Source organism: Callorhinus ursinus, unplaced genomic scaffold (assembly GCF_003265705.2).
Source record: "Callorhinus ursinus isolate GAN/ISIS: 27379988/994484 unplaced genomic scaffold, GSC_fseal_2.0 scaffold20, whole genome shotgun sequence".
In the NCBI taxonomy this organism is placed as follows: Eukaryota; Metazoa; Chordata; class Mammalia; order Carnivora; family Otariidae; genus Callorhinus; species Callorhinus ursinus.
The window spans coordinates 18,477,051-18,500,671 of record NW_027397082.1 but is presented as its reverse complement, the minus strand read 5'-3'; the positions used below and the strand labels follow the sequence as shown (position 1 = coordinate 18,500,671).

Below are 23,621 nucleotides of genomic sequence, written 5' to 3'. Positions count from 1 at the left end.
GTGTGCATGACTACGCATTTTGGCAGTTTGGACTTTCTACCTTGATGCATGACTTTGCCCAATGTAGGTTTCCACCTCATCACCTGCTGGAAATTAAGCAATTGGTTATAGCTACTTTGCTTGAAAAATGAGCTAATTTCTAGTTACTGTGGCCCCAGACCATAGATTAAAGCCAAGTAAGATGCCATGGGCTTTACACTTTGGCTAAATCATCTCCTCTAGCTCTGGTGTAAGAAAGGAATGGAATTCCATCCTGCTTTAGATTCCAGCCTGACATTTTCCCACTGTTTCTACAATCAGAATGAATGTAAATGGAGAAGAACGAACCAAAGGAGTTGAAGGAACCACATAAGTAAAATGGACCATCTACATTTCCATAAAAGACATCACTTAATCCATTCTCCTTAAGAATGCGTACAGTAAATGAACAGAGGCTCCAGAATTGTCCTAGGGACAAAACACCTATAAGATTAGCCATCTCTACTCAGATCCCATTGCTCTGTGCTTCAGATTCCCTTACACCATCTCTAGCTACAGGCCAGGAGTTGCCAGCAGAGTTCCTGGGGATAAAGAATGCAAACCCTTGACAGCCTTTACAATTACTTTAGCCCTGGATTTCCTATCTCCAGAGGTAAGGCGCCCTCTACACTCTCAGAAACATCTAGTAAATACAAAAGAACAAAAAAGGTCATGTGCAAGGCTCTACTAGATTTTCTGTCTCACTTCAGGACATAAGAAAATCCTAATCCATACTTGGGAGGGCTTCTGAGGCAGTGGGGGTCAGCTCAAAACCCCAAGAAGTGATCTAATTCTAATTAATGGTGAAGTAATTTTAATTAACAGTGAAAGTTCCAATCCCTTGAATGTGACTCAAGAACTTTTCAAAACCTGGCATGAGCCAAAATCCTGAAATATTTTAATTACACATTATTCCCATTAGCCCAATTAATCAATTTATTATAAGATATTTAACTTTTTTTTAAGATTTTATTTTTAAGTAATCTCTACACCCAATGTGGGGCTTGAACTCAAGACTCAGGATCAAGAGTTGCATGCTCTACCAACTCACCCAGCCAGGCGTCCCAATGAGATACTTAACTTTTAAGCACAAAGAAGGAGGGAGCAGGAGGACAAAAAAAATCAGCAATTGACTAACTTAGGCTTCTTTTCCTGTCACGTCAAAAACAGAGGGAAATTGTTTTAGTGGATCACACACCATTAGATTGAAGGGAGAGGGAAATATTCTGTGGATCCCATACTAGTTAGAGAAAAAGAGGCACATGGATCCCTAAGTTAGGAGAGCTATCTGTATACCTCAGTGGTGGGGGAGGAGAAATGGGGAATTTCAGGTGGACAAAGGAGAAAGAAGGCTGTCAAGATTTCTGAGTGGTCCAGTGTGGGCCATATGGCCACCATAGTAGTAAGGAGTGGTCCTGATGTTCACACACAGGAGAGAGGGAATGGTGGCCATATGGATCACATACCGGTTTTCAAGTACTCCAAGTAAAGAATGAAATTAAAAGACATGGAAAGAGGTTTATGTTCCATCCCAGGGGGACCTGTTAGAACTCCTCAGGAAAGGCAATCAGAGAGTCTGCCAAAGTAATTAAGCAGTGAACATTCACCATAAAGCCCACATCAGTTAAGTAAACAGAGATGAATCTTATTACAGTGCACTGTCAGCTCTGAGCCTACAGGTGCTAACCACTGAGATGTAGTGTTACTCGGCCCTGTCTGTCCGCCTGCCCACTGTGACAAGAGAGCTTCACCCTTCTTGTCAGCTCTGAAAAAGCAGGCTGCTTTCACCGGCTCTGGCAGTGACTTAGGTTGCCTTCAGAGAGGCCCTAGCACAAGCGGTTTCCTATAAGAAGCCTGGGTGTAAATAGTGGGGGCAGGTGGTGGGACTGGCTCAAAAAAGGAGCCCTAAGAGAAAGAGAAGACAGGTATAGGAGAAAGCAGGGGAGCTAGGTAGCAGTCTGGTTAGTAAGGTAAGGAGAATGAGAGAGTTTAGTAAGTCGAGAAGTAAAGGAAGAATAAACAAGCGCTCAAAGTATTGAACCATTCTGCTTAAGTGAAGTTGATAGTATCTCCCTCAATGAAAAGGGAAAAAGTTAAAACATCACTGCAAACTACTTTCTCCACAGGAAAAGGAATGCTATTGAGGAATATTGCTTTTGCAATATTAATGCAGCCTTAATTTCAGCTTTATTCATGAGTTAATGCCAAAGGTGAAGAGCGAGATTTTTCTCAACAACCTAATCAGTATCTATTATTGAACAAAATTCACTGTTTGCTAGAGGAAATGAGTATTTATCAATTATCCTAAGATTTACAAATGGCACCTGGTGCATCTTTTTTTTTTTTTTGACAGAGAGAGACACAGTGAGAGAGGGAACACAAGCAGGGGGAGCTGGAGGGGGAGAAGCAGGCTTCCTGCTGAGCAGGGAGCCTGATGCAGGGCTCGATCCCAGGACCCTGGGATCACGACCTGAGCCAAAGGCAGCCGCTTAACTGACTGAGCTACCCAAGCGTCCTGCACCTGGTGCATCTTTTGGCCCTATTTCTTTCTGTAAATAAGTACGAGAGTCAAAAGGAAAGCCCCCAACAGACTAAAGGACAGCCTCTCATGTCAGAGACCCAGACAGCTTCTATCAGACAGAAACTTCACAGGAGGAAGGCTCTAAGAGTACCTATGAGGACAAATTCAAAAATCATATAGCATTTTCAAAACTCATCAAAGGCCATGTGTCTATCAGACGAGTGGGTAAGAGCGGACAGCTAAGTAGGTAAGGCCCCCTATGTTCAGAAACCAATAAATCTCTGACTCATTATAGAGAGAAGGTCTGAAAGACATTTCTGGGAGACAGACAGGACCAGCCAACTAAGGAAATGAGATGGTATGGGCTGGGGCTGAAATTGACAGTCTCAAAGCACACGCTCGAGCAGGCATTCCTAGGTCTGAGCTTCTCTCTAGGCCCAGAACAAGAGCACAAAGAGCTCTGGTAGAAAATGATTTGCAACCTTACTTTCTACCACAGCTCTTTGTTTGCAACAGGGCCTGCAGCTTCCCTACATTCAAAGTCAGTGGGAGAAGCAGGGGAGACTAGATGACTACTACGCAGACCCAAGCAGGGCTGCCCAGGAGAGGACTTAATGGGAGGATAAATTTGGGGCCCGATTCTCTGACAGCACCTCCAGTAATAGCTAGTAAAGCAGTGAGAGCCAGGGTGAGAGCCAGCTCCAAACATTCATCATAATAGTGCAATGAGTTGACGGTCTTTGGGGGAGAGTCTATGAAATTCCGGAGTAAGAAAATGAAGCCCACATGGAGAGGGTGAGGCGGTTGGCTCTGGCAGATTGTCTCTATGGGAGGCTGGGTATAATTGTTTTATACTCACAAAGATGTTATTAGCTGTTTTCTCTCCAATATACCAGAAATAGTGGTAAGATTTTCCCCTCCTGAAAAGGTGACACTACCAAAAGGAGAAATTTAGTTTGAAAGCAATTACAGAACTTCGCTTATCCTATATGCACCATTTTAGAAAGAGAACTTCTCTCTTTTCTCCTCCTCCCTTACTCATCAAATTGATTGCTTTCCCACAGAATGAAGGAACACTCTGTCCCTAGAAGAAAGGTCAATGGTATCGGAAGCTAAGGGCTGGCTGCCATAGCCTGTGACTCAATAGTTCAGTTTGTATGACAAACATTTGAATACCTACTACATGCAAGTACTATGCTAGGCAATGGGGGAGGTGAATGAAATCTGATCCCAGATAGCAAGGAATCTACAGATTAGTGGAAAGACAAATACCACAGACATAATTTCATGATGTGCTAAGGGCTAGACAAAGAGTAGACAGAAGGTCTCACAGGAGCACTAAGGAGGGTATTTTGCCGAATCTGGGGGCCTAGGAAAGGTAGTCTGAAGGAGAAGGTGTGTGAGTGGAGTCTTAAAATGTTAATTTAATCAGGCAAGGAAAGGTGAGATGGTCCTGGTACGGATGCTTATAGGGATAGAGACTAATACCCAATTTTTACTAAATCAGACTATAGAGACCTTAGTAGGTAAGTTAAATTAGGTTCATTCATTCAAAAAAGAGCCAAATTTTTTTCCAGTAAACCAAAGAAAAAAGCTAAGAGTTTCCCTTCCCAGGGTCTTGTTTTAAATCTTTTCCAGCAGGACACCTTTGTGAAAGCCATGAGACCTTTGCCTGCTGGGGTCCTTTTTGTTCAGTGCTGACTCCAAGATTCTCATGGAGATGGGCTACGGCAGGTTCTGTAGCTCCTCTCTGCTAAACTAAGTGTAAGCATAAAGCAGCTAAGTTGAAGGCAGGCCTTCCAGTCTCACATGGGAGTGAATGGATCTCAGCTGTGTGCGCCCACCCTCTCCAGCGTGTCAGTCTCCAGCTGGTGATGCAGCTGCTTCACTTAGAGTCACACTGAAGCCTCTATTCTCTGATCTCCACCAAACCATCCTGAAGAGACTAAATGGCTCTGCTTTGCAGCTGCCTGTTAATTATAACTGTTTCCTTAGTTCTCTTTTAGCTTTTAAGACAATAATATACATGGCGCCTGGGTGGCTTAGTCTTTAAGCGTCTGCCTTCGGCTCAGGTCATGATCCCAGGGTCCTGGGATCGAGCCCCCCATCGGGCTCCCTGCTCGGCAGGAAGCCTGCTTCTCCCTCTCCCACTCCCCCTGCTTGTGTTCCCTATCTCGTTGTGTGTCTCTGTCAAATAAATAAACAAAATCTTTAAAAAAAAAAAGACAATAATATACATTTGGGAAGGTCCTCCGTTAAGAAACACACAAGAGAACTTTTAACCTCATGAAGAGCCTGAAAAGACACCTTACTGCCAGGAGCAGCGAGGCATCCAAACACCTAGAACAGCGGCATATGAAATGGCATGAGAACACGCAGATTTCTTCAGCAGGGCCTCTAGCTTACATAAAGAACAGAAGCCCATCACTCAGCCAATGAGAGGATTTTTTTAAGGCATCCTGAAAATCATCTTTAAAATTCAGTGAATCTGCAACATAAAAATAGCATTAATTGCCTTGACTTGTTACTTTAAAAAAGGGAAGAAAAACAACGCATAATGCTATCAATAATTTCGAAGTGGTTTTAGTTGTCTCAAAGCCCCATTTCATGTAATTAAAACCTTTTGACTGTCCTCTTGTTACCCTGGAGGGAACTAGAAGTCAGTAAATTCTACTGTGTTGGGATAAACAATTCAGCTCATCATTGAGAGAGGGGTTTCTCTCCCTGGTAACAATTCCAAGCATACTTCCTGGCTATACTGGGTTAGTTCAGGAGCTGCCAAGACACTCTTTCCTGTTGTCTATTAAGATCTGAAACAGACTTTTATAACGGAGCTCCAGAGACACAACTGGGGAGCACAATCAGAGGGAGAGCCTTATAAGTACTTCCCAGGCATCTCAATATCCACTTCCCTAGCTTAGGACCCTCAGGTCAGCTGATAATTCTGGGAGACAATAAGGCCTTAGAAGATGAAACCATTCATTCCAGCCATTCATTTATTCACTCAACCAACATTTATTATACCATACTGCACTCTGCTAGGGGCAGAGATTACAGAAAAAAGCAGATTAAGAAAAAAAATAAAAGCCATACTGCAGTGTGATAAGTGCTCTATGAGAAATGTACAAAGTCCTGTGGCAATGCCAGTGTGAATCGTTTGGCCTCAAAGAATCCAGGAAGCTTTCAAGGAAGGTGACATCTGGGGTAGATTTTGAAGCATAAGCAGGATTTTGTTAGGTAAAAAGAGGAATGGGAAAACATTCTAGGTAAAAACATGTGCGAGGGCACAGAGGTATGAAATTTGAGACTCTGTAGCTAAGTCTAATTTGGCCAGATCTTAGGATAGATGGGACAGTGATAGTAAATAAGGTAACAAAGGTAGGCTAGGGTCAAGGTGTCATATGAAGAAGTTTGGACATTATCCTATCAACGATGAGTAATCCCACAAGATTTAAAATGTGATGATTTTGGGACACCTGGGTGGCTCTGCAGGTTAAGTGTCTGCCATCAACTCTGGTCATGATCTTGGGGTCCTGGGATTGAGCCCTGTGTTGGGCTCCCTGCTCAGTGAGGAGTCTGCTTCTGTTTCTCCCTCTGCCCCTCCCTCTGCCATCCCCCCTCTCAAATAAATAAAATCTTTTTAAAAAATAATTCTTAACAAGTGTTCTTATTTATACATCCTTGTGACCATTTAGGAAAGTTCCTCAAGAAAATACATCCAGGAGTGAAACTACTGTGTCATAAGGTTTGGGTAACGTGGACTTCACTAGATATTGCCAAACTGCCCTCAGAGTGATGGTACCAACATACTCTCAAGAGCAGTGTAAAAACCTGTGCTTCTGAAATTCAACTCTAGGGACCAAATACACTGAATAGTGGCCACCATAGGGGGGAAGACTAGAAGCAGAGAGAATAGTTAGGAGGCTCTTATGAGACATTATGAGGCCTTGAACTAAATAAAAAGGTGGTTGTATAAATGGAGAAGAATTTACTTAAAAATTTTTAGGAGGTAAAGGTGAAAGAACCTACTGACTGGTTAGGTGAAGGAGAGAGAAGACTCTAAAGCAACCTTAAGACTTCTAGTGTAGGAACTGAACAGAAGATGACATCATTAACCGAGATGATAAACATAGGAGATGGTTCTTAAAATGTGGAGGGAAGGCAAAGTCATATTCTTTAGAATGTCAAGTTTGAGGTACTTGTGGAACCTCCAGGTAGGGTATGGAGTTCAAGAGGCCAGACCATGCTGGGAATAAAAACTGTGAAGCTTGTTTGTGCTGGGAGCTACACAGAATCAGATGCGTAGGGTCAAAACAGTTAAGAAAAAAATAAAGAAAACAGCACTTTCTACTAGTTAACAATGGTTTTTCTATTGCAGGGGGGGAATAGTCAGTTATGTGCCCCGAGAAACAAGGTAGGTACCCTGCCCTTCAATTAATTCTATATCCGACTTTCCACCTGTCTAGACTAAAGCCTTCAGCCTAAGGTAGAACAAGCAGGGATGAAAAAAAGACAGCTTCCTAACACTAGACCTCAAAGAGCTACCAAGCTGTGCTTTAAATGTTATCAAAGAGGAGACAACCTGACATCCTGTTTGACAAAGAAAAAAAACCTTAGCTCCTCTGAGTGTATCCTACTCAGATACATTTGAGAATTTCTATAATTTGCTGTGTTTTGAACTCCTTGCTCTTCCAGATCTATGGAAAAGTGTTTTATAAGCAAGAAGGAAGTATTTACTGAGAAGTTATGATGAATACTTCTCCATTCTCTGCCTAATTTCAACAAAGTGTGAACAGAAGCTCAGAAAATGGGATAATTGTTGTGAACCAGCAGTTTCATCCATAGGATACAGGAACAGTTGGCCATCTACTATACCACCAGTGTCAGGCCTATTTTCTAGCAATAAATGATCTTGGAAAATGCAGGGTTAAAAATCTGGAGTTAGGGCACCTGGGTGGCTCAGTCATTAAGCGTCTGTCTTCGGCTCAGGTCACGATCTCAGAGTCCTGGGGTCAACCCCGCATTGGGCTCCCTGCTCCATGGGAAGCCTGCTTCTCCCTCTCTCACTCCCCCTGCTTGTGTTCCCTCTCTCACTGTGTTTCTCTGCGTCAAATAAATAAATAAAATCTTTTTAAAAAATCTGGAGTTATATTCTAATAAAACAATGTGTTAGTTGCTTTTTTTTAAGATTTATTTATTTATTTGAGAGAGAGAGAAAGAATGCATGCATGGGAGGAGGGACAGAGGGCGAGGGAGAAGGGGAAAGAATCTCTCTTTTTTTGAAAAGATTTTATTTATTTGTCAGAGAGAGAGAGACTCACACAAGCAGGGGGAGTGGCAGGCAACGGAAGAAGCAGACTCCCCAGTGAGCACGGAGCCCGGCACAGGACTCTATCCCACAACCCCAAGATCATGACCTGAACCAAAATCAAGAGTCGGACACTCGACAGACTGAGCCACCCAGGCACCCGTGTTGGTCTATTTTTAGAAAAAAAGTAGAGAGCGGCTGCAGAAACCAGGTTAAAATGCCCCATTTCAAACCCTAAGGTGAGTAAGGAGTCAACTGTCTCCAACCCGTGCCCTACAGAGTGAGGATGGGTGTTAGTCAACCCATCATGTCTAGAACTGTTCTAGGAGATTCATATGTGGCTACTCAGCACTTGAAATGTGGTTAGTGCAACTGAGGAACTGAATTTTTATTTTAATTAAATTAAAAAAACAAAAGCAGTGTAAAGTATTATTCCATTAAATACAGCTTTGTTTAGGAAGGACTACATTTCACTTTAATCACTGCATTGTATACAATATTATTGCTGTTATTACAGTGCATGTTGGGCATGCGTGCTGTTTCTAGTACTACAAATAAACACATTACCAAACTAGTTGATGTTAATGGATTGATTCAGTTCAAACGACTTACTCTCCAAGAATTGAAAAAATTAATGTATCTATTTAACATTTTATGCAGACAGCAGGGTTTCTTAACCTTGGCACTACTGATATTTGGGGCTGGATAATTTGTTGTAGGTGACTGTCCTGAGCACTGTAGAATGTTTAGCAACATCCCTGGTCTCTACCTACTAGATGCCAGTAGCACTCCCCCCACTTCCCCAAGTTGTGAATACTGAAACATGCCAAATATCCCCTGGAAGACAAAATCGTAACAATTGAGAACCACTGAGTTACGGTGATACCATAAAATCAGAACTGGTAATTAGAGTAAAATATTTGTTTTAAAATTGTAATTAGGGGCACCTGGGTGGCTCAGTCGGTTAAGCGGCTGCCTTCAGCTCGGGTGATGATCCCAGAGTCCTGGGATCAAGCCCCACGTTGGGCTCCCTGCTCAGTGGAGAGGCTGCTTCTACCTCTCCCTCTGCCTGCCTCTCTGCCTACTTGTGCTATCTCTCTGTCAAATAAATAAATAAAATCTTTAAAAAAAATTGTAATTAAATTGTTTTTAGGTTTTTTTTTTTTTTGCAGAGGCAGAGACAGTGAGAGAGCACAAACAGGGACGAGAGGGAGAAGTAGCTGCGGAGCGCGACCGGGGGTGGGGAGTTGGGGGGGTGTGGGCTCGATCCCAGGAGCCTGGGATCATGACCCAAGCTGAAGCAGACGCTTAACTGGCTAAGGAACCCAGACACCCCTAGGAACAGTTTTTTTTAAGTTTAAAATGAAGGCATACTACTGATGCAGAATTGACTGGAGATACAGATGATAGTACTATGTTGAAACAGTTAAAAAGAAAGAGAGAGAGAGACTGGAAGAAGGTATACTGCTAGTTTCATGATGAATGGCAACTGCAATTTGCTTCAGCAAGGCAAAATGAAAAACGTGTTTGTTGTGTAAAACACTTTTCAATATAATAAAGGAAACACTATTAAGAAATGTCAGCAAATATATGTAAAGAAATTTTTTTTTTTTGAAGATTTGAGAGGAAGAGAGAGCGTGCGAGCGCATGCACGTGAACAGGTGAGTAGGGAGGGGGCAGAGGGAGAGAATCTTCAAGTGGATCCCCAACTGAGTGAGGAGGCCGTCTTGGGGCTGGATCTCATGACCCATGAAATAAGGACCTGAGCTGAAACCAAGAGTCTATGGCTTAACCAACTGAGCCATCCAGGCACCCCAGAAATTTCTTAACATTAAAACATTAAAAATGAATCAATAAGGGGCACCTGGCTGGCTTAGTCAGTAGAGCATGTGACTTGATCCCCATGTTGGGTGGAGAGAATACTTAAAAATAAAATCTTAGGGGTGCCTGGATGGCTCAGCTGGTTAAGTATTCAACTCTTGATCTCAGCCCAGGTCTTGATCTCAGGGTTATGAGTTCAAGCCCTGCATTGGGCTCCATGCTGGGCATGGAGCCTACTTAAAAACAAAATAAATAAAATAAAAATGAATTAGCAAAATAGGTTGTCTGAAATCAGAATTAAATGTCCAACAGAAAGTTTTAATAATTTGTTTTTTAGATTTTTTTTCTTTTTTTGTCAGGCCGGGGGGAGAGAGAGCAAACAGGGGGTGCTGCAGAGGGAAAAGCAGGCTCCCCGTTAAGCAAGGAGCCCAATGTGGGACTTGATCCCAGGACTCTGGGATCATGACTTGAGCCAAAGGCAGAGGCTTAACCAACTGAGCCACCCAGGTGTCCCAAAAAATTTTAATAATTTTTAATACGATCTGAGCTTGTATCTTTGGTCACTATACCATTTTTTAAATGGAGATATGGTAAAAGAAATTACTTCAGCTATGGACATTCAACTGAGGATGCTTGTGTCTCTGCCCCTTGTCTCTACATCCTCTACTGAGGAGAGGAAAAGACTAAAAAACAACCATTTTATAAAAAGTGAAAGATCTTCAATTAAACCACCAAGCAATTTGCTTGCAGGATATAAGACATTTCTAATGATATCAAGGGTCAACTGATTCAAAATGTTTTAAATTACAAGTACTAAAAAAAAAAAATTACAAGTACTTTTCTTTAGATTTGGATGATACTGCTCAATTAATACATCAATACTCTGGGTACACTTTGTCTTGAAGAACTTCCAAATACACAAAGAAATTTAATCAATCTGCAGCCTATTTTAAAATCTGAACTCATGGCACAGATTTTTTTTTTTTTTTTTTTTTTGAGAGAGACGGGGTTGGGGGGGATGTGGGGAGGAGAGAGAATATTAAGCAGGCTCCACACCCAAGGCAGAGCCCAACACGGGGGGTGATCTCACAACCCTGAGCTCATGCATGACCAGAGCCAAAATCAAGAGTTGGATGCTGAGCCACCCAGAAGCCCTGGCATAAATACTTTTTAATCTTCTACATCTGTCAATGAAGAATTTGATTAAATTTTTAAAAAGTTTTTAAGTAATCTCTACACCCAATATGGGGCTCAAACCTACAACCCTGAGATCAAGAGTTGCATGCTTCACTGACTGAACCAGCCAGGCACCCCAAATTTGACTAGATTAAAAAAAATTTCCATCACATGTATGGTGCTCCAGCTATGTAGGTCAAAAGTCCAGCACTTACTGTCATTTTATTTTTTTGAAGATTTATTTGAGAGAGAGAGCACAAATGGGGGAAGGGGCAGAGAGATAAGCGGACTCCCCACTGAGCAGAGAACCCAATAAGGGGCTCGATCCCAGGACCCTGAGATCACGACCTGAGCCAAAGTCAGATGCTTAACCAACTGAGCCACCCAGGCGCCCCTGTCATTTTAAAACAAAACTGAAGTTTCCCCTCTGCTCATTCTACAGCATGGTACAAATTAAAACTATTTGTGCACAGTTTTCTGAAGCAGATTCTATAAATGTCATGGATACAGCTGCTAAAATCATTTAGTATATACCTGCAAAAAAGCTATGGACATTGCCAGTTTATGAAGCAGCTGAGAAAATTTAATGACAATGACTATAATCACCCTGAATTCTTTGCTGATGCTCATCGATTCTGGTGAGAAGTTTTACAAAAAAGATTTATTATACTGTTATTTTCAACTCAAGATCTTTTTGAAACAAAGGAATGCCTGCCAAGTACTCAATAATTAAAAACTTTTTTTTAAATTAATGTGTTAAATTTGAAGCTCCAAGAAAAGGAAAAGCTTATTTTGTGACCTGCCTGGCCAGGTATTTATGTTAAAATAGAAACTTTTCATAAGGGGTGCCTGGGTGGCTCAGTCAGTTAAGCATCTGACTTCGGCTCAGGTCATGATCTCAGGGTCCTGGGACTGAGACCCACGTCGGGCTCCCTGCTCAGCGGGGAGTCTGCTGCTCTCTCTCTCTGCCCTTCCCCCACTTGTGCTTTCTCTGTCTCACTCAAATAAATACATAAAATCTTTAAAAAAAAAAAAACTTTTCATAAGATCAATGATAATACATTTTTTTGAATATTTTATTGATTTAAGAGAGACAGAAAGAGCACGAGTGGGGGCGAGGGGCAGAGGCTGAGGAAGAGAGACAAGCAGACTCCCCACCAAGCCAGGAGCCCTAAGAGGGGCTCAATCTCAGGACCCTGAGATCATGACCTGAGCCAAAGTCTCTAACTGTAACTGACAGCACTGACTAGTGGCAAAAACTACAAGAAAATTTTAGAAAATGCTTTGTTGATATTGATAACTTTAGAACTGCCATAACTATTTATGCCAGACATCTTTGAATTTGATGTTAACAAATTTCCTTAATCTGGACAGATGTAGCTTTGGAGTCAAATAAATTCTAAAAAAGATGAATCAGTTTTATCAATGTGGATGCAAATGCTAAAGGGAAACGATTTTTAGGTATGCAGTTCAGTTACTGGAAAACTTTTAAGTGTAGTGGGAGCACAGCTATCCTGGTCACATTCTATCTCAGGTATAACTTGGGTGTATGACTCTACTTTTTCAACTGTAAATTCTATGAAATCTAAATAGAGATCAAATATTTCTAATGAAGGGGCGCCTGGGTGGCTCAGTTGGTTAAGCATCTGCCTTCAGCTTAGGTCATGGTCCCAGGGTCCTGGGATCGAGCCCTGCATCGAGCTCCCTGCTCAGCGGGAAGCCTGCTTTTCCCTCTCCCACTCCCCCTGCTTGTGTTCCCTCTCTCGCTGTTGTCTCTCTCTGTCAAATAAATAAAATCTTTAAAAAATATATATATTTCTAATGAAAATATATCATCTGAATTGAAATGTGCTGTAAGTGTAAAATATCCACCTGACTTCAAAGACTTAATATATAAAACATACTAAGAATATAAAATATCTCAGTAACAATTTCTATATTATTTGTTGCAAAGATAATTTGGCAGTACACTGGGTAAATAACATATTATTAAAATTAATTTCACCTGTGGAAAATAAAGTTCTATGCAGCTTATAATATACTTATATTGGACCATGCTGTTTAGAACTTGCTGCAAATGTTTCCCGTTACTGCTCCCCTTGCTCCTCCTGTGGTCTATACTTCAACGTAAAAAATCATTACAATGATGGGGCCCTGGTAAGTTAAAAACACTAAAGGTTGAAATTCTCTTCAAAATATCTAGTCTTTAGTGAATAAATAAATGCTGTATTTGATGGACTGCTGCTGACACTACCAGAAAGAATTACAACCGAACTTCACCTCTGGAATTTACTACCAAGGGGAAAACAACCTCACTAAACTCACTCATTCTAGCAGCTTTTTGTAAAGTCCATCAGGTTTTCTACTTGGACAATCATGTTGTCTGAGAATAAAGACACTTTATGTCTTCCTTTCCAATCTAGATGCCTTATGTTTCTTTTTCTTGCCTAACTGCACTGTCTAGAATCTCCAGCACAATGTTGAATAGAGGTGGTGAGAGCAGACATCCCCACTTTGTTCCTGATCTTAGGGAAAAAGCATTCGGTCTCTCACCATTTAGTGTGATAGCTGTTTAAGTTTTTCATAGATGTCCTTTGTCAGCTTAAGGAAGTTCTCTTCTATTCCTAGTATGCTGGGAATTTTTATCAGGGTTAGATGTCAAATTTTGCATTTCTCAAATGACTATAAACAAACAAAAATCCTAAAACAAAACATACTTCTACATGTACATATTATCTCTGGAAGGATACTCAAGAGGTGGGGGAGGGGATTTCCTTGCTCTAGGAGAAAGCCCTTGCTTGAAAGGTCAAACAGAAGAAAGAACATCCATCTTGACTAAACACAGTCAAATGTCCCTACACTCCAGTGGGTAGATGTGCTCAACACTCCTGTTTGGTTTAGTGCTTAATGTGGACTCTTCCTTCCTGGAGTGACTTTCATGACTGCACAGGAGGGAGGAAACACTTCAGAAACTGTCTGGAAGCAAATAATGATGGTAAGCAGTAGTCTGTCATCTCTTGGAGCTTTTCAAAGGAGCTACAGTGGGAGCACAGCTACCCTGGTCACATTCTATCTCAGTACAACATGATTGTACCTGGGCCTTCAGATGTCCTTCCAAAGTCTTAACTGTAATGGCATTTTACCCTATGCCCAAGTCTTGCCATGGGGTACCATCTATATAATGCAGGTCAGGAGCTAAGGGCACAGAGTTGGTACACAGGAAATACATAATAAGTAATTACTGACTAATTCAGAGTTAGCTAAGATAGACCTGCATTTCCCACCTGGATGAAGCGCTATGTGTCTACTGTAAACTATGCCGTAATCCTGTTTGGACACAAGGGGCATAAAAATGCAGTATTAAGACATGATACACTGCTAACATAAGACTTTATCTCATAGTGTTTCATTAACACCTATTTATCCAGTCAAAAATTTTATATGTCATCTTATAATTTCTTTCCCTACCAAAAGTTTTCCTTTTTTACCAGGTTAATTACAGTGTTTTAATTGCTACTTGCTATACCCTGCAAGTACTGGTGAACATGTTAAGTCAGAATTAGAAAACAATAAGGTACTTGATATAGATGGTTATTTGAGAAAGTCCCATTTCTGATTAAATTAGTTTAACCCTAAGCAAAATGATTAGAGTTCTGCCCCAATAGCAGACTTCATCTAGTGTATCTACATTATTTATCACACTAGGAGGAGGAGAAGGAACAGATTTTTTAAAATAGAGTTACAAATCAATATAAAGTTTTAACAGATGGGGTCTTGGTTGGGGGCCACGCAGCCCCTTCAGGTCCAGTGCTGAAAATCATTCGACTGAAAACAATGAAAGACCCAGAGACATTTGCTCAGCAAGTCACTCGGAATCAGCCTTTTGCTAAATGTAATCTGCTCAATCTGGGCCAGAATGATGGCCACACATCTGCTCAGGGGTACTCAGCAGTTAGCACATTAAGGTGCAGCCACAGAGCGGGACTGAGTATTATTGCTACAGGTAGTGCACCGTATACTTTCTACCACTATATAATTTTCCCCACTAGCCTATTTTTAGGGATAATGAATAGATATTGACTAGTATAGCATTCAGGGAGGTGCTCCAAGTTGGGACATGAGAAGCAAGCACTACACAGTTCATATCACCGGAGATATGGGGGGAAGGGAGGAAAAAGACACAACAGCTATCAGCAATGATTTAGCACTTGTGGTTCACCTATCCCTAGGTCCTTGACATTGTACAAATCTGCTTTATAAAACCCGGAGCATGATAAAGCTTTTTGTTCCAGTCCAAAAGCAGAGAGGTATGGAAGTTGTCTCTGAGGTTAGCTCTGGGACAGAAACATCTCTGGGCACTATTTGGGTCTTATAATGATTCAACAGTGGGAGGGCCTAGACAGAACAAGTAAATAAAAACTAAAACTAAATCCACACAACCTCAAATAACTGGATTCAACCCATAAATTGGGGGAAAGATCCTCTTATCTATGTCCGACGGCTATCAACAAGGTCTAAGAGCTCCTTACCTGTGATTTCTTTTCAAAACAACCCTCTTTTATATAATACTAACACTAAGGAAAACCACCACAACCCACCCTCCCTCTGCTTCCACTCAAAAATAAATAAAAACCCTTGGAATTTAGAAGCACCATGAAGAAAATTCAAGTCCTCCAATTCTAGCTCCTGTTACTCAAATTATTTTCAAAAAAGTTGCCACATATAAGGTATAGTAGTGGTGGTTCAAAAGTTCAATTTCCTATTCTTCCTTGTGAAGACATTTTCCCCCCTAATTTTTTTTTTTTTAGATTTTTATTTATTTATTTATTTGAGAGAAAGAGAATGAGAGATAGGAGCACAAGAGGGAAGAGGGTCAGGGGGAGAAGCAGACTCCCTGCTGAGCAGGGAGCCTGATGTGGGACTCGATCCCAGGACTCCAGGATCATGACCTGAGCCGAAGGCAGTCGCTTAACCAACTGAGCCACCCAGGCGCCCCCCCCCCCAATTTTTAAACTAAGGTATAATTTGCATTTGGTAAAATTCACCCTTTTTAATGTATAATCTACAAGTTTTGAAAAATGCATACAGTCATGTAATCAACGCTGCAATCAAGATACAGGACAGTTCCATCACCCAAAAAGTTCCTCTCTGCCCCTCCTCCCAACCCATGCTGATCTGATCTGAATTGTCCCTACAATTTTGCCATTTCCAGAAAGTCATATATATGGAATCATACACTATGTAGTCTTTTTTTTTTTTAAGATTTTATTTTTAAGTAATCTCTACACCCAATGTGGGGCTCAAACTCACAATCCCAAGATCAAGGGTCCCATGTTCCACTAACTGACCCAGTCAGGTACCCCACCATGTATCCTTGAGTCAAGTTTCTTTCATACTGCATAATGCAACTGAACCCACCATACATGTTGCATGCATCAGTAGTTCTTTCCTTTTTATTGCTAAGTAGTATTTCATTATACGGGTGGACAACAGTTTGTTTATTCATAATTCTCAGTGGAGGGTCATTTGGGTCATTTCCAGTTTTCAGAGAATGCATGGATAAAGCCACTGTAAACATTTGTTCAATCCAAGTTTTCATTTCACTTGGGTAAATATCTAGGAGTGGACTGCTGGATGATCCACTTTTTAAAATATCTGCCTGGTTCTAGGTACACTATTTCTGTAAAGCAGATAATGCATTTTCCCAACAGAATAGCTGTGATGCTATTTCTCTGATGTTTCTCTTCTTGATCCATCTATGTAATTTCTCTGCCCTCCTGGGTGCAGGAAACATCTCCAAATCAGTATCACTTACAAATTTCATTAATAGTTTTGTTGTTGTTGTTGTTGTTGTTTACTTTCAGCCCTAGATCATTAATAAAAATGTTAAATATGCCTGATTTCCTCACTGGCACCCTGAAGCATCCTAAGAAACAAACTCTTTCTTCCCCCACACACTACCATTAAGCTTTACACTTGTTTTACATCTTGCACCAGTAGCTTCTCTTCTATGTTCTTAATCACTTTTCATTTGAACCGAGAATCTTCTGTATCTCACCTTTAATAATTACAGGAAAACCAAACAGAGCTTTTACTGACTCATTTGCAGTTAGTGTACTTTCTGCTAATCAAAGATATATACAAGGATCAACAGAGGGCACACAGAAACCTTGAGGTATTACTCTCTAATACCAGCCTAAAAGCTACACAGGGCTTTGTTCTTCCTAAGATAGTATCCCACTCCAAAAACAATCTTTCAAAAATATGCTGTATTAATTAAACTAGAGAAGAGAAAAAAAATGTCAGCATAATTAACATACAAAGCAACAGTATGGCCTAATTAATCACCATGAAGAGCAACTGAATAAAATACTATGCATTTTTATGGAGCAATTTAATCTGGCAAGTAATTAATCACAGAAACACTAAGCAAAACAAATGGATTTCCCTTTAAGGAAGTCACATTTATCATCTGTAATGTATCCCAAACTCTAATTTGTTATCCAAACTCAAAATTATCCAGGAGACAATGAATTGTCAGTTTTAGGAGAACACTGATTTCTGGTGAAAATGAATACTGAGCTTTTCAAATCAAATTACAGTCCCTGAGCACCCAAAGAGCTAAGGGTTATGGGGCTGAAGTACATGTCAATAGGCATGGAGGTCTTAACTGCAAGAGTTCTAAATCTAGGTCAGTTTAGTGAAATCCGTAAATAATTGCTAAATGACTCATGAAAAAAAAAAAACACTTAGCATTAGGAGTGACAATTATGGGTCACAGATATTACCAAAACCCAAAGACAGGATCCTCAATAACTGACAACAGGGGGAAACAGAGCTGTTGATCTCAGAACAAGTAAAGGGTGGTGGAGGGGGGGGTATATAACAATGCAGTGAAATTTAACTCAAAGAAATCTTGGCTCCTTCCTTCCTCCCTTCCTTCCATCCTCCCTCCCTTCCTTCCTACCACAATGATCATTTTCCCTAGGCCCCAACAGCTTCACCAGTTTGAAGAATACCAACAGACTGATTTTTTGAATGGCCTCAATTTTCAAAGACAGAGTGATACACACTAGCTAAGAAAGTCCAAGAAACTATCTTCATATCTCCTCCTTCCCAGCCACCCTCTCTGCTTGGCTATATTTGAGACTAGAAGAACTGCCCTTTTCTTTACCAAGGAAGTTCATGGCACTTGTAAGTCTTTCCTTTAATATTCCCATCTCTGGCTTTTTTTTTTCCTTTATGTACTAGTCTTGAAGGGATCTCTCTCTCTCTTTTTTTTTTAGCAAACTCTTATAAGTTAAAGCACCTGATAGAGTCCCAGGCATTTGCTGGCTGCATCAAAGTGGTTTTCTCTTTACTGACCTGCTTGACCTCCAATGCTGGATCCCATGAAACATTCAATACTTATTCAACTGTACAGAGAAAAGTCAGGCTTTTCACACTTCATCCTGACTGTACTCACAACTTGAGAAAAGCTGTTGTAGATATCCTATTTAGCCCAGGGCATTTTCCTCTAGATTTTCACCTTACCCTCCTCTCCAAACCTTGTTGCTCTATTATCCCTGGCTTACACCTACAATTTGTTTCTGAACTCTTCCACTCTGCCCTTCAGTCCATTTCTCTTCTGTAGAGCCTGACATTTTTGTTCAGTGATTCTCTGAAATGCAGTCTCTGAACTGTCCTATGGGCTCCCTCCATCAGCCCAACAGTAACTGAAGTACTATTACTTCCAGCCCATTCCAGATCAGGCCCAGCCAGTATCCTGAACACCCACTTGTCTAAAAAAGCGGAACTCTGTTTGTAGATCTATATTCAACAGATGTTTACTGAACACAGGCACTGTGTTACTGAGTTAGACATGGATGCTGCCTGTCTTTAAAGAGCTCACAGCCTAGTAAAGAAGACAGACAAGCAGATAGTTACTACTGTAGTATGGCTAGGCCTGGCTCTGTGGATGAAGCAATAATCAAGGTGTACTGTTTCAGGAGGTAAGCTGACAAGTTGGGGAAGAACATCCAAGGCAGGAAGAAAATGTATGTATGTGTGTATATAGGGTCAGGAGTATGAAACAGTTTGTCCAGAGAACTATCAGTGTCTCTGTTTTGTCCAGAGAACTCTAGGTGGTCTGGCATAGCTGTGATGAAGACAGAGTCCAGAAAGCATATTAAGAATGGAACTGGGGACACCTGGGTGGCTCAGTCGGTTAAGCATCTGATTTCGGCTCAGGTCATGATCTCAGGGTCCTGGGATCGAGCCCTACATCAGGCTCCCCACTCAGCAGGGAGTCTGCTTGTTGCTCTCCCTCTGCCCCTCCCCCTGCTTGTGTTCTCTCTCAAATAAATAAAGTCTTTTAAAAAAAAAAAAGAATGGCACTGTATGCCATGCTACAGAGCTGAAATTTTTTTTTAAAGATTTTTATTTTTATTTATTTATTTATTTATACCTAAGCCAAAGGCAGGCGCTTAAAGACTAAGCCACCGGTACTTAAATCTTTTTAAAAGATTTTATTTATTTATTTATTTGAGAGACAGAGAGAGAGAGAGAGAGAGAGAGAGAGAAAGCAAGCAGGAGTCAGGGGCAGATGGAAAGGGAGAAGCAGACTCCCTGCTGAGCAGGGAGCCCGATTCAGGCAGATACCAGGACCCTGAGATCATGACCTGAGCCAAGGCAGACGCTTAACTGACTGAGCCACCCAGACACCCCCAGAGCTTAAATTTTATTCTGCAGGTGTTGAGGGTGCCAGTGAAGGGAATGAACACAGGGAAGAGAGCAAGAGAGAGAGAAAGAGGCACAGAAGATTAGACTAGAGGCTTAGAGAATCCAACTGATGATGAAATGGGGAGAAAAAATAAATTAACTGTGATTTATTTACATAATAAAATACTGCTCAGCAATAAAAAGGAATGAACTACTAGATACTAGATAGTTGCACATCCATGTTCACAGTAGCATTTTTCACAACAGCCAAAAGGTGGAACAACCCAAGTGCCCAACAGATAAACAAATAAACAGAATGTGGTTTATACATACAATGGAATGTTATTTATCCTTAAAAAGAAAGGGAATCCTGTCACATGCTCCAACATGAATGAACTTTGAGGTCATTATGCTAAGTGAAATAAACCAGTCACAAAAAGACAAATATGATTCCAATTATATGAGGTATCTAAAGTAGTCAAATTCACAGAAACAGAAAGAATGGTGGTTGCCAGGGACTTGGGGGAGGGGGATCTGGGGGGAGCTGTTGTTTAATGGGTATACAGTTTCAGTTCTACAAGATGAAAAAACTCTGGAGATCTGTTGTAGAACAATGGGAATACACTTAACACTACTAAACTGTATACCTACAGTTAAGATGGTAAATCTCATATCTTTCTTACCACATTTAAAAGTGTTTAAAAAAAACGAATGAACTAATATAAACAAAGTGGATGAATTTCGAAAACATATTGAGTGTAAGAAGATAGGTGCGGGCGCCTGGGTGGCTCAGTCGTTAAGCGACTGCCTTCGGCTCAGGTCATGATCCTGGAGTCCCGGGATCGAGTCCCACATCAGGCTCCCTGCTCAGCAGGGAGTCTGCTTCTCCCTCTGACCCTCCCCCCTCTCATGCTCTATCTCATTCTCTCTCTCAAATAAATAAATAAAATCTTTTAAAAAAAAGAGAAGATAGGTGCAAAAGAGGATCTACTATATGATTCTGTTTATATGAAACTCAAGAACAGGAAAAACTAATTTATGGTCAGAGAAGTCAGAAAGTGCACAATTCTGGGGGAAAAGGAGAGTCATGAGGGACTTTTTGCAGTGATGGAAATGCTCTAAGTCTTGACCTGGATGGTATTACATAGGTATATACATATGTAAAAGTTGTCTAATTGATTTTGTCTATGATTTTGCACATTTTACTATATTTAATACTGCAATTAAAAAAGAAACAAAGATAGGTTTTGAATGAGTTGGTAACATTCTATTTATTAAAGTGAGTGGCTCACAGATACTCATTTTAGGATCAAGCTTTATTATAAATATACATTAATATAGTACTCTTTAGAATTTGTCAAATAGTTCATATTTTTTAAGTAGGAAATTAATTGCAGTTAAATGGGCAAAAGGAACAGATTTTAATCCATCCCTACCTGAATCCCATCTAGTACATTATCCCATAAAGAAGATGATGTACAGTCAAAACCCTGGTCAGAAGTCTTCCACTCTCTTCTACCCAGACTGAGTTCCAACTATAGGTAGGTTATCCTGCTGCCTTTTCAGGGGTGTCACCAACATAAATGTGGTGAGAGGAGAGACCAATGAGAACCAACTGTATCTGGAACTTCTTTAAGATTGAAAATTTTCATCATATGAAAATAATGTCAAATGAGAGAGAAATTAATGTTCATTGGTGTATAGGGCAGTGAAAATGCATTATCACAACCTGTGTTTGACACCCCACTCACATGTTATTGGTTTAAAAGAAATTATATAGAAACCAATTAGAACAAAAGATCTCATTAAACCTCTTACAATAGGAGCCCACTTTGCTAGAGCATGCATAATATCTGGGCCCCAGAGAGAAATGTATAATCGAGATAAAATTAATCAAAACCTACATAAAAAGAACAGCAAGAGACAATTTAAGAAGAACACTTTCTTCAGTGTTAGAAATTCCTGAAGTCTGATCACTGAGTGCATAATTCTGCTTATTATTATCTTCCGCTATGTAAAACTATATTTATAATTAGGCTGGTATCACAGTAAAATGAAAGTAAAATGCAGACACAATTCATTTAACAATTAATGTACTGAAGCTAAAAATTCTTACCATGTCATTAATTGCCAGCTTAAAACACTGCCTCAGTTTCAGTTTTAGATGATCACACACCTTCTTTAAGAACCCAGGGGAAATGCAATGCACAAGGCAAGGCTTGTTTAGAGGAGAAATAGCAGGCAGCAGTGAATTTCACACTCTTCTCTCCCCATGGACCCCAACTCAGAAGAGCCTTTACTGTGACCACCAAGCTTACTACTAATTAAAAGAGAAAACAGTAAAGAGCACCTTCTTTCTCAGTAAAGCCCTCCCACCTGACCTCACTCCAAACTGCTTCCTTATTGTTCTCTACCTGTTAGGTTCTAATTTCTCAATATAAGAAGAACTAATGTTTGCTGCGATCTTTTTTCTTCTTCTTCTCCTCCCTTTTTTAAAAATTTAATTTAATTTCTTTATTTCAACTGGTAAATCCCTCTCCTGGGATTTTAGGAGAGTAGGAGGACAGAGGAAGATCTGAACCATTCTATGAAGGTTGTCGTCCCTGATTTTTCTATAAAAGGATTTTATTTTTCTAGTCTGGCCCTGGCTGATGATTCCCCACCCACAGTTTTTTCTTCACAAATTTATTTTTTACAAAGAGCTTTGCAGTTGATTCTTAAGGAGGTTTTTTTCCAGTCTTTGAGGCCATTTTATATAAGAGCAGCAAGCCAAAACCCAGAAAGGGGAGAAAATATTCCTAAATCATCTACCAAATCAGTACAGAGTCAGGATTAGATCAAAGCATCTGGACAAAAATTTAGAAGGCATATTTATCAAATGTGCTGATGATACAAAGCTGCAAAAGAAAACCAATACATAGAATGACATAATCAGGACTCAAAAAATATCCTGATAAACTAGAATGACGAGCTGCAATGAACAAGACACATTTGATAAGGATAAAGAGTTTCATTTATGTTAGTTTAAAGAAAAGATCAACTGGAGATGTTCAAGAGATTCACCAACACAGTTGTAGTAGCTCTGAATGGTGAGATTTTATTTTATTTTTTTTTAAAGTTTTATTTATTTATTTGAGAGAGAGAGAATGAGAGACAGAGAGTACAAGAGGGAAGAGGGTCAGAGGGAGAAGCAGACTCCCTGCTGAGCAGGGAGCCCGATGTGGGACTCGATCCCGGGACTCCAGGATCATGACCTGAGCCGAAGGCAGTCGCTTAACCAACTGAGCCACCCAGGCGCCCTGAATGGTGAGATTTTAGATGATTTTACCTTACTTTGTTCTTTGCACTTTTCTGCATTGTTTAAAATTTCTATAATGAACAGGTAGCATTAAAACAAGCAAACAAACAAATAGGGGCACCTGGGTGACTCAATTGTTTACGTGTTGGCGTTTGACTCTTGATTTCAGCTCAGGTCATGATCTCAGAGTCATGAAATCAAGCCCTGCATTGGGCTCTGCACTCAACAGGGAGTCAGCTTGTCCTTCTCCCTCCCCCTCTACCCACTCTGTGCATGCATGCTTGCTCTCTCTCTCAAATAAATAAATCTTTAAAACAAACAACAAATAAACAACCACCACCACTCAAAACACCACACCAACTTAATAATTTAAGGATGGGGACGGGGAAGAGTTAGCTTGAGAGCAGGTCACTTCAAGCAGATTTGAAGGTTTTAGTGGGACCTAAGCTTGTTATGGACCAACAATGCAATTCAGCTGCTGAAAAACTAACACTATGGAGCCTGCAAATAAAATGTGTCCAGATCCCGGGTGCTAACAGTCTCCCACTAATCTAAACTACTCAGATCATATCCGGATCCAGTTCTAGGTGTCATTCAATCCAATAAACATTTACTGAATGCTTATTTGGTACAAGGCATGCCCTAACACCATACTTTAGGAGGTAAACTGAGAAGTTAGAATATGTCTAAAAGACAATCACAGTATGCCAAAGATTTTAAAACCATGACATATGATGAACAACTGAAGGAAGAAAGGATACTACAGAAGAGCAGGAGTA

General features: G+C 40.5%; 1 protein-coding gene across 6 annotated transcripts in view; it reads right to left on the bottom strand.

Moving 5' to 3' along the window:
* The window catches only part of ARMH3 (armadillo like helical domain containing 3), a 182,046-nt gene that overhangs the window by 37,865 nt on the left and 120,560 nt on the right, over positions 1–23,621 (bottom strand). The gene's annotated exons all lie outside the window — the stretch shown is intronic.